A 15,907-nucleotide genomic window follows, 5' to 3' on the forward strand; every position below is an offset into this window, starting at 1 on the left:
TCCATTTGCATTTCTTGGTTTCTTTAAGGAAGCCAAGCAAAAAACGTGGCCGTTTCTTAAGTTTGAAGGATACAAGACAAAGAAGGTAAATGGGGACTCTGGTTCCTGGACCTTCATGATCCAGCTTCCGGCTCTCTATTTCTGAAGGTGGCTTTTGACAAAGGTCAGGTATCCTTGGTCCGAGGGCCACACTAATCGATTTTAAGGAGGCCTCGGATCCCCAGGGATCTTAAAATCTACCCAAGAATGAAGCAAATCATTGTCCAGGAATAGGACAAAGCTGTGAGCTGTAGTTTGGGAAAATATTCCCAGTGAAGGGATGCTTTTGGTCGTCGCCAAGGAGCACCTTGTCCTATCACCCCTAGAGCTTCCCGCATTGCATTTTGTCTTCCAAAACAATCTGTTGCTGGCCTCCCTCTGCCACCCTGAGCCCACAGCTAGCCAGTCAATACCTCTCAGCCTACACCAGCCCAGCATCTTCATTCAACCTGCACTTTTCTTCCCCTTGCTCCTCAGCAGCGCTCAGGCAGCGCAATGGACGGCACCGGCCGCCTGTCGACTTACCCTGAGCCAAGTGGTTCCTCCGGATCAGACCTGTGTCGTCTGAGTGTCCGCCAGCCAGGATGCGAGGTGCTGTGCCTTGCCGGACTCCTCTTTTGCAGCGCGCAAACAGCAGCCGCCTGGGACAGCCTGGGGCCTCTAGGCTGATGGGTGGGCGGGAGGATGAGCACAGGGAAAGGGGCGGGGTATAATGAGGAGCGCAAGTACTGACTCCTACCTTGGCTTCCCCTTTGGATAATCAGTTATTCCCAAACTTCCCTGTAACAGATCAGCCCTCCTCACCTTTCACCTTCGTCCGTGCCCCGAAACTCTTTGCTCTACCAGTGTCCCTGCCCTGTTCTCTCAGCTCTCTAACCCAACCTGAGCTCCTTCAAGCGCACACGCTCCTTTAACGCAGCCAACCGAACACAATAAGAGCTAGGGAAGAAACTGACACAGGGAAACTGACAGGGGAAGCTGACACTGTAGTATGAAAGAGAGGGAGAAGGAGGGAGGAAGGGGGAGATGCAGAGAGAAGGGAGAGAAAAGAGAAAAAGAGAGAGAGAGAGCGGCATTCACACTCTTACCTGCACACTCAAGCTCCTGCTGTTAGGTAGCGGCTGGCGGGAACGCTGGCCACCCCTCTAAATCCCTTTCTACACTAGAGGTTTCTATCCCCTTCTGCTGCCTTGTCTGGAATATGCTATACAGGGAAGGGGAGAGAAATGCAAAGAGGGGTAGGGAGGGGAAAATCGAGGAGGCACGCTCCCTTTCTCCTCCCCACCCCAATCTCCACAAATGTTCAACCCTGAGCTCTTCCTTTTCCCTTCTTTCTGCGCCGGGCTTCCCCCTGCTCCTGTTCTCTTCCTCCCTTTGGGGTGGCTGAGAGCTGCGGACAGCCCGTCTTGGTTGTGATGTGGTGCGTGTGCGTGTGTGTGTCTGTGTGTGTGTGTGTGTGTGTGTGTGTGAGAGAGAGAGAGAGAGAGAGAGAGAGAGAGAGAGAGAGAAAGAGAGAGAGACAACCCTGGTAGGCAGGCGAAAGCACCCCTCACCTCCCCCAGCCCCGAAGCCTTTCTCGATCTCCCGGCGAAAGGCTGTGGCGGACGGGGTGGGGCGGGGGAGGCGGGGACGGGGGAGGGAAAGAGGGAGGACGGGGCAGGCGGCGCGGGCAGCATCTCCTGCCTTCTCTGCAGCTCAGAGGCCAGGGGTGGAAGGAAGCCGCAGCCGCAGCCCCAAGTCAACCCCTGCTGCCCCGTCCCACCATCTCATCTCTCCCCCCTCGGTACGGAATTTTCTGTCTCCTTCGTTGGCTTCCCCAGACCTTCCCCTCCCCTGGGTGGTGGCAGAGACCGGAGGGGAGGTGGGAGGCTAAACGCGGTTGCGGATAGAGGGGACAGGAGCCCCTCGGATTCTCTGGCTAGCAGAATCTCTCTTTGCTCCTTGACCTGAGTATCTCCTGGTTCGAGCAGTGACCTTTGCCCACCACCCTCAACCTGGGCTCTGGGCTGGCGGTGGCCAGGCTGCTCCAGGGACCGCAGGTCATTCTGGGGGAAGGGGAGTTGAACCGGCAAGAGCTCAGGCGGGTGGCTGGTAGGACAGCGGGACAGCGGGGCACTGAGTCGCCAGGAACTGACCCAGGGTCCTATCGGGTGGGCTTCGATCCCTGATAGATCTAGTTTAATCTATTTGGAGCTACCTAATTCTCCCTTCTGTGCCCCTCTCACCCATAGAATCGGTTTCCCAAGATCCAGCCTACACTGATGCAGGGTGGGATAGTGATATTGTAGGATGGAAGGGCTAAGTTGCTTAGTGGTGTCTGTGGTTGGGGGAGAGGGGCGGTATCACCGGACACTTGGGTGACTCTTTGATCTTTACGCCTTCCTTTCATGTGAAGCACCTCTCCACTTCCGTCTTTCTCCCTATACCCTGGTGCCCAGAATGTCCACCCTCTTAAACCTGACTGGAAGGGGCTAAATAGCCCCACCCCCGCCACTCGCCTGAGACTTCTACCTGCAACCTGCAGGCGCGTAGGTCCGCTAGCTGGCAGCATCTCATGGCCGGGCTGCACAGTCCCAAATCTCGGCTTTGTCTTTTATCTCCCTTCCTCGCTCTTTCAGGAAAGCGGCAAGTGACTCTCTGCCTTTCTGGACGCTGGGCTGGTACCTGAAACCGTTTTGCCTACCCATTCTCAGAACAATCCCTAGCTCTGAGAAAGCTCCACTGTACTTCTTGCTGCTCTTTAACCCCGTCTGCATGCCCTGGGAGCCTAAGTCTAAGCTCCAGAAAAAGCCAGAACCATATCCCTTGCCTAAATGGCCGAGTGTTTTCATTGTAGAGCCTGTGAAGCTGGTATTAGTTATGTTTACTGCAAGCCTTAGGCACTCTCCTCCTAGCTTAACTCGGAAAACTCGTTTGAACCAAGCAAGACAAATTTTCCTGTTGTTCTTAATCCTCCTAGTCCTGAGGAGTCCAATATTCTGGAGAGTATTTAGCTTTTGGATGGGAGCAAGGCATTGCAGAAAAGAAAATGATTACCCTGGGGGATGAACAGTTTGTGTCGATGGGGAGGGGCGTCGGAGGGAGAAGTGAGGGTGGAGCTTCCACCTCCTTACAGCTTGAATACTTGTGGAAGTGTTTCTTAAGATTGGCCAAAAGGGTCGCTGAAAAAAAATCACTCGATTCTTTGCCTTTCATTCAAAGATAGTTTACTGTGAACCAGCAAACTAATATACCCAAACAAATCATATACCCAGACTAATATCCCAAACGAGGGAGGTCTATGTTGTGATTAAGCCATCTTCCCTTCGGCATGAGGGTGAGTAGAATATGTGACTGTGGATAAAACTTTGGAGACATTTCCCTTTCTTTAACCAAACTGCAGTCCAGCTGAGACTTCCACTTCAAGCCCAGATGCAACCAGCAGTGCTCAGGGATAGTGAAACCCTTATTCTTGTGAGCTGTTTCCTTCAAAGGCTCTATATACAGTGCAATTGTCTAACATATGAGGATTGTGTGTGCTTCTGAAGTTTGGTGCTTTCTCAGTGGATTGTGGATAAGGCTAAAATTTCTTTCTCTGCTCCTGCCCTCTGCTTCTAACCTCTTCAGATCAAGGATATATAAAGAAAAATTATTTTAAAAGTTAAAAGTACCATACAAATGCCAGGCCTTACTATATGAATTCAAGAACAAACCTAGCATAGTATCTCCTAGTGCAATTAGATAGCTGATTTAGCCAGGGACCCAAGCTTTGTCTAGGTTGCTTGTCAGCCTTGGGGCTGGGTGACTCATCTTCTCTGTCAATAGGGAAATATTCTGGTTTTCCACTTGGTGGCTGAGAGTGTATGTCTTCTAGGGTAGTTTGCAACTAGAGACTACATCTGCAAAAGTGGTTCAAAGCCAAAAATGGAAGCAACTATCTGAATAAGTTAAGCCTGGAACTACCTAGCTTCTAGGCTAGGTTTACTCACATGGCGTGGCCTATTCAAATACCATGACAGATATGACTGTCAAAATGTAATGGAGACACACTCTTTTCTCCTCTCTTCTTAACAGCCTTGACCATAGTTTTAAATGGTATATATAGACCAGAATTTAATGTAATATCATAGGTGAAGAGAAACTGTTATGAGGAACCCAGAGAGGGTTTTCCCAGTTATTAAGCAGGGCTTCTCAATTTTGATGCTATTGATATTTTAGGCCAGATGATTCCTTTGGTGGGGGGCTGTCCTGTAGCAACTCCACTAGAGTCCAGTAGCAACCTACCCCCCATATGTGACAACCAAAAATGTGTCCAGGCATGGCCAAATGTCCACTGGCGGGCAAAATTACCCCTTCCCCATTCAGAATGACTGCAATTTAAGGTAGTGTCACTTTTCAGAGGCCATATTTTAACCTTCATTCTACCCATATGGCGTGTCCAGGCTTTGCATTGCACAGTCTCAGAAAATACTGAATATTTTGTGAGGAAACAACATAAAAAGGAACCCTAACAAATTAGTTAAGTTTTGATAAAAGGTAGAAATTATTGTTATCAACATTACCATCTTCTGGCTACCATCAATTCTTGTCAAGCACACACTACGAGTAGGGTATTGATTATAGCAAAGATCTATAAGGCATAATTCCAGCCTTCAATATGCTAAGAAACTATTGACCTTTCTTTCACCAAAAGGAAAGGGTTACTGATTTTCATAGATAACGAATTTCTGGATTGAATCCAACTTGGTTTTTTCCCTCTTCTGTTTCCTATTTGTCCCCCAGCAGCGACTTACTCTTTGAAGTTCCACCTTAGAGAGATTGCATCTTGTCCTGCTAATTGCCACAGCCCTACAACAATTTTTGTGTGACTTCTTCACATGTAGCATTTGTGTCATAACAATGTACGCAGCATAAAAATGACCACAACATCACAAAGGCTGTAACAAATTGAGCCAATTTGAAGGCAGGATTTTTGTTTTCAAGGACAGTTTCTAATTACCTGCATGGTAGAGAAATACCCAACAATGGCAAAAGCAAAAGAAATGGAATGCAAAAAGAGATGATTTTTAAAATACTGTGGAGTGTTGAAAAAAATTTGTCAGTGTGATTTTGGGTTTTAACACTCAGCACTATCTCTACCCCAGGAAGTTGTAGGATTTTTACCAGGAATTCAGCAAAGGAAAACACAGGAGGAAGCGTGGAAGATCTGTTCAAATCAACTGACTAAGCTCCTGCCTTACAAAGTAAGTTTCCAGTGAGCCAGGCAAGACTGCATAAGTGTTATTTGCTTTGGATAATTCCTAGCCCAATACCACACATATATATAGCAACATGTCACTTGAAAAACTAATGCAGCAACCAAGAATTAGCACATTCAAATTTTACACATTCATAAATTATGATGCTATTGCCAAGACTAATTATTTATTTAAATAAAATTTTTGCCTGAATTGGGATCATGAATGACTGTAATTGAAAAATAATTTTCATTTTTCAAGAGAACATTTAAACTCTTATATCACAATGGGATCCCTATAATCAAGGATAAGGCCTTACATTAATTAATGATTAATCTTAATAAAAGACATGTAAATGGAGCTACACTTCATGTATTAGCTATGGACTTTGCTGTTCTCACCAATAATAGCAATGCAAATGGGGCCAGCTCTGAGCAAATTTACAAAGTATAGTTCAGTCATAGGATATTGCAGGATATTGTACCATTGAGAAGCACCTTACCTGAGGTTAGAGGATAGTGACAGAGAAGGCTCCAATTGTGTCTTGCTGGTCTGTGACTGACTCTGTGGGACCTCAGGAAGAGTAGGTTTAGTCTTTACACTGCTTGCCCCCTTCACAGCTTATTAAAAACTATCCTTCATGGAATGGTATAATCTGTCCTAATCGCTATACTAGTGTGTTTCCTCTCCAAGGAGTAGGTCTTCAGCCTTTTTTTCCAGTTGTGGGGAAAAAGGCTCTATCTCTTTAATAAAAAGATTTCAAGCATGAAGGAACATGTATGTCTTTGGGATGAAGACTTCCTGAAGCGCCTAAAAATTACCCCAACTGCAGATCATGTTTTGTAAAATCTGTGAAGGCTGGGAGTAGGGCCATGAAAATTTGTTTTCCCCACCATTTCAAGAATGGGCAATTTTTGATATCAGAGAGGGCTTGGTGTAAAAATTAAATTTTAATTTCAGCATTTTTCTCTGGAAAATTTGTCATTGTGAAGGAGTAGTTGGTGAGCCATGCTTTATTCTGATCAAAGACATAAGTCCTTATGGACAGAGTAATGAGAGGCTAGCTATGGGAGGTTAAAGGGTGTAGGCTTTGGAGTCAGACAGACCTGGGTTTGATTTCCGGATTCATATTTATTATCTAAGGAAATTAGGTTGCATGGACTTTGGTTTGTTTATCTGTAAGCTGGGGACAATGACTCACAGCATCATTTAGTGGATTTAATTGGATAATACATAAGCTTAGCACAGAGCCTAATATATAGCAGTAGCTCACTAACTGCTAATTTCCTTTCTTCTCCTTTTCTGCCTTTTTGTATTGAAGTGACTCATAACACAAAATTAATCATCTTAAAGTATATAATTTAGTAGCATTTAGTATATTCACAATGTTGTGCAACCTTCACCTCTATCTAGTTCCAAAACATTTTTTTTTTGTCTTTTTGTTTGTTTGTTTGTTTTGTGGAAAACGGCGCCTCGCTATGTTGCCCAAGCAGGTCTCGAACTCCGGGGCTCAAGCTGTCTTCCTACCTTTGCCTCCCTAAGAGCTGAGATTACAGGTGTGAGCCACCATGCCTGACTCCTAAACATTTTCATCATACCAAAAGAAGATCCTGTATCCCTGAATCAGTCACTCACCCATTTTCCCCTCCTCCAGCCATGGACAACTAATTTGGTTTGTGTTTCTATAGATTGAGCTATTCTGGATATCTCATAAAAATGGAGTCATTGACCTAGCGTGGTGGCTCATGCCTATAATCCCAACACTTTGGGAGGCTGAGGCTGAGGTGGGTGGATCACCTGAGGTCAGGAGTTCAAGACCAGTCTCACCAACATGGTGACACCCTGTCTCTACCAAAAATGCAAAAGTTAGCTGGGCATGGTGGCAGGCACCTGTAATCCCCGCTCCTCGGGATGCTGAGGCAGGAGAAGGCTTGAACCCAGGAGGCGGAGATTGCAGTGAGTCAAGATCATGCCATTGCAATCCAGCCTCAGGGACAAGAGCAAGACTTTGTCTTTTTTTTTTTTTAAGTCTGAGTTTTACTGTTGTTGCCCGGGCTGGCGTACAGTGGTGTGGTCTCGACTCACTGCAACCTCTGCTTCCCGGATTCAAGTGATTCTCCTGCCTCAGCCTCCCAAGTAGCCGGGATTATAGGCATGCGCCACCACATCAGGATAATTTTGTATTTTTAGTAGAGATGGTTTCACCTTGTTGGTCAGGTTGGTCTCGAACTCCTGACCTCAGGTGATCCACCTGCCTCAGCATCCCAAAATGCTGGGATTACAGACGTGAGCCACCTTACCCAGCCTGAGACTTTGTCTTTAAAAAAAAATGGAGTCATACAATATCTGACCTTTTGGGTCTGGTTTCTTTTTCACTTAATATAATGTGTTCAAGGTCCATCTGTGTTGTAGCATATAATCAGTACTTCACTTCTTTTTACAACCTACTAATATTCAATTATATAGATATAAAATATTTCAGATGTTGGACATTTGGCTTGTTTCCACCTTTTGGCTATTATGTATAATGCTACTACAAACATTAGTGTACAAGTATATGTTTTAATACATATTCTCAAATCTTCTGGGAATATACCTAAGAGAAGAATTGCTGGATTATGTGGTAATTCTATATTTAACTATTTGAGGGACCACCAAATTGTTTTCCACAGTGGCTGTACCATTTACATTTCTATCAATAATCTACAAGAGTTCCAGTTTCTCCACATCCTCACCAACATTGGTTGTTTTCCATTTTGTAGGTTACAGCCATTCTAGTGTGTATGAAATGGTATCTCATTGAGAATTTGGTTTGCGTTTCCTTAGTGACAAGTGATGCTGAACATCTTTTCACATGCTTTTGCACCCATTGTGTATCTTCTTTAGAGAAATGTCCATTCAAGTCCTTTGCCCACTTTTGAAGTTGGGTTGATTGTCCTTTTGTTGTTGAGTTATAAATGTTCTTTAAATGTTCCAGATACTAGTCCCTTATTCGATATATCTAAATATTGCAAATATTTTATCTCATTCCCTAGGTTGTCTTTTTACTTTTGTGATAGTGCCCTCTGATGTGCAAAAGTATTAAAGCTTGTTGAAGCCCAATATTTCTGTTTTTCTTTTGTTACTTATGCTTTCAGTGTCATATTTAAGAAACCCTAGCATAATCCAAGGTCATAAAGATTTACTCTTGTTTTTTCTCCTAAGTTTTATGGTTTTAGTTCTTATGTTTAGAACTTTAAACCATTTTGAGTTAATTTTTGATTATGGCATGAGATGGGGTCTAACTTCATTCTTTTGCATGTGAATATCTAGTTGTCCCAGTATCACTTGTTGAAGAGACCATTCTTTCCTTATCAAATGATATTGGCACCTTGAAAAACTCAATTGGCCATAGACATATGGGCTTAGTTTTGAACCTTCAATTCTATTCCATTGGTCTATAGATCTACCTTTATGCCATACTATACCATTTTGGTTACTGTATCTTTATATTAAGTTTTGAGCATGGGAAGTATGAGTCCTCCAACATTGGTCTTCTTTTTGAAGATTGTTAAGATTATTTTGGCTGCTCAGGGTTTCTTAAATCCAAATGTAGATCAGCATTTCCATTTTTTCAAACAAATTCTTTAGGCTTTTGATAGTGAGTACATTGAATCTGTTGATAGCTTTGGGGAAGTATTTCCATTTCAACAATATTTTATTCTAATCCATGACACAATTATGTCTTTCCATTTATTTAGTTCTTCCTTAATTACTTTCAGCAGTGTTTTGTAGTTTTCAGTGTGGACCTCTTATAACTTCTTGGTTAAATTTATTTCAAAATATCTTATTCTTTTTCATATTATTGATTACTAAATTGTTTTCCGAAATTCATTTTTTGATTTTCCATTACTACTTTACAGAAACAAATGACTTTTGCATGTTGATCGCGTACTCTGCAACTTTGCAAAACTTCTTCATTAGTTCTAATAGTTGTTTTGTAGGTTCTTTAGGATTTCTTATATATAGATACTCTATGAATAGAGGTAGTTTTACTTCCTCCTTTCTAATTTAGATTCCAGTGCAGTGTTAAATAGGAGTAAAAATGTGCACATCCTTGTCTTCTTCCTGATCTCAGAGGAAAATATTTAAAATTTTCACCATTGATTATGATGTTAACTGTGGGTTTTTAACAAATATCCTTTACCAGGTTGAAGGAGTTGCTTTCAGTTCATAGTTTGTTGAGTGTTTTAATCATGAAAGGGTGTTGAGTTTTGTCAAACCTTTTTTCCTGCATTAATTGAGATGTTCATGTATGTTTTCCTTCTTCATTCTATCAATTTGTATATCACATTGATATTAATATGTTTTTTAAAAATATTTAACTAACCTTATATTCCTGGGATTAATCCCACTTAGTCATGGTGTATAATCTTTTGAATGTGCTACTAGATTTGGTTTACTATTATTTTGCTGGGGATTTTTGTGTCCCTATAAATAAGTAATATTGGTCTGTAGTTTTGTTTCTTGTGCTATCTTGGTCTGGCTTTGGTATCAAAGTAATGCTGGCCTCATAGGAGGAGTTAGAAAGTATACTATTATAAATTTTTAGAAGTTTTAAATGAGAATTGCTGTTAATTATTCATTAAATATCTGCTAGAATTCACGAATGAAGTTATATGGTAGTGGGCTTCTTAAAGGGGGAAGGGGTGGATTGATTAGTGATTCAATCACCTTACTTGTTATAGAGCTTTTCAGAATTTCGGGTTTTTTCTGGTGTCAATTTTAATAATTTGTGTCTTTTTAGTAATCTTCCCATTTCTCGAGGTTATGTAATTTCTTGGTGTGTAATTATTCAATGTCATATCTCATAATTATTTTTATTTCTTTAATATTGGCAGTAATGTCCCCACTTTCATTTCTGATTTTATAATTAGAATCTTTCCTTCTTTTTCTGTCAGTGTAGCTAAATGTTCTTAATATTGTTGGTCTTTTCAAAGAATGAACTTTTACTTTTGTTAATATCCTGAAATGTTTTTCTAATATCTGTTTAATTAATCTCTTGTGTTATATTTACTATTTTCTACCTAGTGCTAGCGGTGGGTTTAATTTGTTCTTTTACTAGTTCCTTAAATGTAAGTTAGGGTATTAATTTAGGTTGTTCTTTTTAAATGTATGTTTGTGTCATATAAATGTCAGTTGGAATATTGCTTTCACTGTATCACATAAGTCTGGTATATTGAATTTTCATCTTCATTCTTCTCAACGTGTTTTCAAATTTTTCTTGTGATTTCTTCTTTGATACATTTGTTGTTTAAGGGTTTGTTGTTTAATGTCTATATATTTGTGAAATTTTCTTTTTCTTCTCTTATTGATTTCTGTTTCTCCCTTTAATTCGTCGTAGTCAGACAGGATACTTTGCATTATTTCAATCTTTGTAAATTGAGGACTTGTTTTGTGACCTGGAGCATGTTCCATGTGGACTTAAGAACGATGTTTATTTTGCTGTTTTCAGGTGACCTGTTCTGTATATATCTCTTACATCTACTTAGCTTATAGTTTTGTTCAAGTCCTCTATTTTCTTACTGATTTTCTGTCTTCTGTCTATTATTGAAAGTGGGGTATCGAAGTGTCCAACTATTATTGTTGAACTACATATTTTTCCCTTTAATCCTTGCTTTATATATTTGAGGTTTTAGTTGTTTGGTGCCTGTATGTTTATAATTGTTGTTTTCTTGATTAATTTACCATTTTATCAATACATAATGTCTTTCATTGTCTCTTGTAGTAATTTTTGGCTTACAATTTATTTTGTAAGATATTATTATAGGTATCCTAGCCCTTTTTTGTTAGCTATTTGCATGGAATATCTTTTGTGTTCCTTCACTTTTGTGTCTTTGTATCTAAAGTCTACTTGTTGTAGACAGCATATAGCTGAATCTTGCTTTTAAAATCTGTTATGCCTATCTCTGCCTTTTAATAGGACAGTTTAATCAATTTATGTTTAAAGTAATTACTGATAAGAAAGTACTTACTTCTGCTACATTGGTTGCTGTCTTTGTCTATACATAAAATATTTTTTGTTACTCAGTTTCTCATTTGCTTGCTTTTGGGTTCAATTGATTTTTCTCTTCTGCTCTGGGATTCTGCTTTATAAAGGACCAATATAGGAAAGCTGTAAATCTATTCTTCCTCATATATTCATTCAATAACTATGAAATAGAAAACCCTCATTTCTATATGTACTTCCTCATTGTCTCTCATAGACATGCAAATCAACCTGTCACTCCCATATCTATTCACTTAAACCATCAGTTCAAAGTCAGTGGTTCTGAAATTGATTGCATCTCATCAGATGACATGGTTTGGCTTTGTGTCTCCACCCAGATTTCATCTTGTAGCTCCCATAATTCACATGTGTTGTGGGAAGGACCTGGTGGAAGATGATTCAATCATGGGTCGGGTCTTTCCTGTGTTGTTCTTGTGATAATGAACGGGTTTTATGATATCTGATGGTTTTAAAAATGGGAGTTTTTCTGCATAAGCTCTCATTTGCCTGCTGCCATTCATATAAGATGTGACTTGCTCCTCCTTCTGCCATGATTGTGAGGCCTCCCCAGCCATGTGGAACTGTAGATCCAAGTAAACCTCTAAATTGCCCAGTCTTGGGTATGTCTTTATCAGCAGCGTGAAAATGGACTAATACACCAGAAAATTCATTTTACCTTAATTAATGAAATGTAACTAGAAGTTGTATTTTCGCAGTTCTCAAGGCTTAAGGTTATCTTGGCCTCCTCCCCTCCTTTAGCCCCCATTCCCATAAAGTCACTAAGTGAATTGCCAGTTCCTCTCTATCAGTTGGATTAAATTTATTCTATTCATTTCCACTTCTACACCTGTATTTGTTGATCCATACCTGGATAATTGCAGAAGACTTCTGAATCATTTCTTTGCCTTTTGTTTTGGCACCTCCAATATGTCCTGCTTGAGTAATCTTCTGAAAGTATCATTTTAAATCAAGGTACTTCCCTATTTAAGAATTCATAAAATTATTAATACATGGCCAATCAGCTCAAGTCATGGAAACTCCCAGTTATCCCTAATCAGGTTCAAGTTTATGGAACCTTCTCCCCATCCACTGTTAAGGTATGTTGAACTTCCCTTGTCATGTAAGAGCCCATCACTGACCCATCAACATTCATTGTTCATGCTAATTCCAGTATCCCTCTCCCTTTGCCATTTTAATCATCTTTCAAGAGAGTTTTCTTCCTTACCAAATATTTGTTGAATACCTCTTCTGTGCCAAGGTATATGCTAGATACTGTGGATATAGATGTTTTTGGTATCTACTATCATAGACCTCATAATCTATTGCAGAAGATAAATAATAAATTATTAATTTAAATAACGTGTGATGGTTGTTAAAATAGAGGAAGTATTTGATAGCAGGATCTAGTCCAGAGGCCTGGAAAAACTTTTCCACCAAAGTTATTATAAAATGAAACAAATAATGAGTAAAATGTTAGCCAGATGGAGAGGACTTGGAATGATATTCCAGACAAAGGTAATAGTGTATGTGAGAACATCAAGGCAAAAGTACAGTATGTTCTAGGAAGTGAAATAAAATAAATGCAATGGCCATAGAGATTCTACAAAGAGTAGAGATTCTACAAAAAGTAACAGCAATAATAGAAACTGTTATGCAATTATGTGTGGTCATGTGAGGGCTTGTTGCCACGCTAAGTTCATCCTAAGAACAATGAAAAGCTATTGAAAAAGGAGACTTACATAACTAGAAATTTGTGTTAGAAGGATCACTCTGGCTATGAAGAATGAATTGGTGGGGAAGAAAAGTAGAAGTGGAGAGACTAGTTAGGAGTGTATTGAAATAATATCAGAAATAAGTAATTGTGGCTTAGAATAAGCCAGTTACCATTGTGATGTAGAGAAGGTGACAGACTCATGAGATAATTAAGAAATATAAACAAAACTTAGTGTCAGATCGAATATGGTGGGTAAGGCAGGGGGATGTGTCAAATATGGCTTTCAAATTTCTGGCTTGAACAAGTAGGTAAGTAGTGATACCATTTTACTGAAATGAGGAAACTGAAGGATATTTGTATCTTAGGGGGAGAATATGAGTTCAATTTAGGATGTGGAGCGTATAAGATGTGAGACATCCAAGGGGAGATGTTAGAGAATTGGTCACATACGCCTGGAGCTCAGAAGAGAGGTCAAGGTCAGTGACAAGATTTGGAAGTTGTCACCATATAGATAGTATTTCAAATCATGTGATTGAATTATATCACCTAGGGAGAGAGAATAAAAGGAAGAGAGAGGAGGATTGAGCTGTGGAGTTGTTCAGTGTTTAAAGATCAGGTAGTGAAGTAAAGGTCACCAAAGGAGACTGAGAATACTAGAGAGAAAGGAGAAAACTCAAAATAGTTTTATATTTAAATAACATTTGAATAAGATGACCAAGGGAAGAATGTTTCAAGAGAGAGTAATCGACAGTATTTGATGCTGCTAAGAAGTCTGGCAAAATAAGGATGAAAAGTGACTGCTAGGGTTAATAACATAATGGTGATTGATTCCTTGATTTTAGCTAGAATGCACTGCACTGAGGAGTGAGAGGGAGTGAGGAAATGGAAACAGTGTGAATAACTAGTTCAAGAGATTCTGTAGAAAAGAGGAAGTGGAAAGACTAGCTAGTGGGGATATAGGGTAAAGAGAGGTTGGGTTTTCTTATTTGTTTTTAAGATAAGAAAACCTTTGACATGTTTATATGCTGACGTAAAATAACTAGTAGAAAAAGAGAGAAGGAGAGAGGAGATAATATGATGGGATCATCAAGAAAAAGGCAGGATTAACCTTAGAAAAGAGAGAGGACACATTTTACATTGTAACATGAAGGAAGGAACATAAAGGATCCACATAGATTCAGATAAGTTTGCAGGTTTCATGGCGCAAAGCTGGGGCCATTTCCTTCTGACTCTTTTATATTTTCTGTATAGTAGTAGGAGATGAGATCATTTGTTGAGGGAGGGATCAAGGTGTGAGAGCTAAGAGGTTTGATGAGAGTGGAGAAAATTATTTTGAGAATGGGAGCTAAGTAAGAAAATTGGAATCACCAGGCATTGTTAAGAACAGGTTATTGGTTCTTCTGATACCACTCTACAGACTGGGTGCAGACACAGAGAAGGGAAATGGTGAATTTATCCAGGGTTTTGTGAAGTGAGTGTGATAGGAGTTCAATGGATCCAGGGAGCTGGGAATGTGATGCATCATTGAATCATAGAGAAGTGAAGCCAAGTGAAATCTATGGATAGGGTAAAAAAAAGAGTGCTCAGTATACAGGTGGTCCCAATGAGATAGAAGAGTCTCATTGTCTTGAGAATGATAGAGTGTATGCAATGGAATAGTAGGAACTTGTGGTAAGAGAGTGGAGCCAGAATTTGTCATATTAGAGAATGAGCAGATTCTGGTACTGACCAAGTCAAGGGTGTGGCTGTAGGAGTGGATGGCTGAGGTATATTGGTGAAGGAAGAGTTAACTGGAAATAAAACCGAAGGGTCAGGGCATTGGCTGGATCATCTATACTGCCATAGATGTCACCCAGGATGATGGAAGGAATTGGTATGTAGAGGAAGTTGAACACTTAAAGTTTTGAATGAACAGCAGAGGATAGAGATGGTAGAGTGATATTGAGAAAGTGACAGAGATATTGGTGTATGACAAGAAAGTTAGGAGGCTATTTAGCCAAATGATAGGTGCCTTAAAGTATCAGAACTTATGTGGGATCTGGTGCCAAACTGCCTGAGCTTGAATTCTGGCTCTATCCACCCTGAGTGATGATTGCCAAGTCATGTAACCTCTGTGCTTCAGTTTTTATCTGTAAAATTGATATAATAGTATCTGCCTTGTAGAATTATTAAGAAGATTAAATGAATTAATAGCTGAAGAATGCTTAGAACAGTACCTGGTTTATAGTGATTGCTACACAATTGCCAATTTTCATGTAGGGTTCTACTTCACAGAAGGCTGGGTGTCCAGCTCTGGTTATATTCAGATAGAAGGTCTCAACCAACTATAGGTATCCCATTTGTCAATGTGGGGTTTTATTTATCTCATCTGTGACCTAGTTTTATCATGGATATATTGACTACATTAGTAGTGGGTCCTCAGATCCAGCCATGTCAACAACATGGATGCTATGCTTTCTGAAACCCATTTTTGTTGAGCAAGGGACTGATGAAAAATGTATCAGCTATCTCGCCAAAGGCTGTATTGGTAGTGACATTAGACTTATATACAGAGTGACCCAACAGGAGCTTCATCAGCAGTGTTACATCCACATTAAACAATATGGTATAGCCATTCCTATTGAAAAATCACAAATCACAAAACAACTAGCCATCCCCACACTATGAGAGCCCTGCACTGCATAGCAAAGCAAGGATGTTGGATAAGAAGATAAGAGGATGAATCCACACCCAAGTAGATACTCTGAGAGGAAGAGTTACACATCGCTATAAATCAGTAATTGTCCTGGAGGGTACAACTGGAGGATGCCATCATGACTTAAGTTTTAGGGCATATTCCAAAGTAAGCATTTGTTCTCTAGCATCCCTTAACAGATGCCACCATCAGGTGATTCTAATGATAGAATCATA

At 40.4% G+C, this 15,907-nt stretch overlaps 2 protein-coding genes across 3 annotated transcripts in view; one reads left to right on the top strand and one right to left on the bottom strand.

Annotated features, from left to right (window-relative positions):
• TRPC5 (transient receptor potential cation channel subfamily C member 5) overlaps nucleotides 1–1,424 on the bottom strand; it is a 298,330-nt gene extending 296,906 nt beyond the window's left edge. For both annotated transcript variants that reach the window (XM_078363587.1, XM_078363588.1), the window contains exons 1-2: nucleotides 1,128–1,424; nucleotides 565–704 (exon numbers count right to left, since the gene is read on the bottom strand). The gene's annotated coding sequence lies outside the window, so the exon portion shown is untranslated. The remainder of the gene's footprint in view (nucleotides 1–564; nucleotides 705–1,127) is intronic.
• A 296-nt stretch (nucleotides 1,425–1,720) lies between these two features.
• RTL4 (retrotransposon Gag like 4) overlaps nucleotides 1,721–15,907 on the top strand; it is a 357,671-nt gene continuing 343,484 nt past the window's right edge. The window contains exon 1 of the mRNA XM_078363589.1: nucleotides 1,721–1,822. The gene's annotated coding sequence lies outside the window, so the exon portion shown is untranslated. The remainder of the gene's footprint in view (nucleotides 1,823–15,907) is intronic.

The sequence above is a fragment of the Callithrix jacchus genome, chromosome X (assembly GCF_049354715.1).
Source record: "Callithrix jacchus isolate 240 chromosome X, calJac240_pri, whole genome shotgun sequence".
Taxonomy (NCBI): Eukaryota; Metazoa; Chordata; class Mammalia; order Primates; family Cebidae; genus Callithrix; species Callithrix jacchus.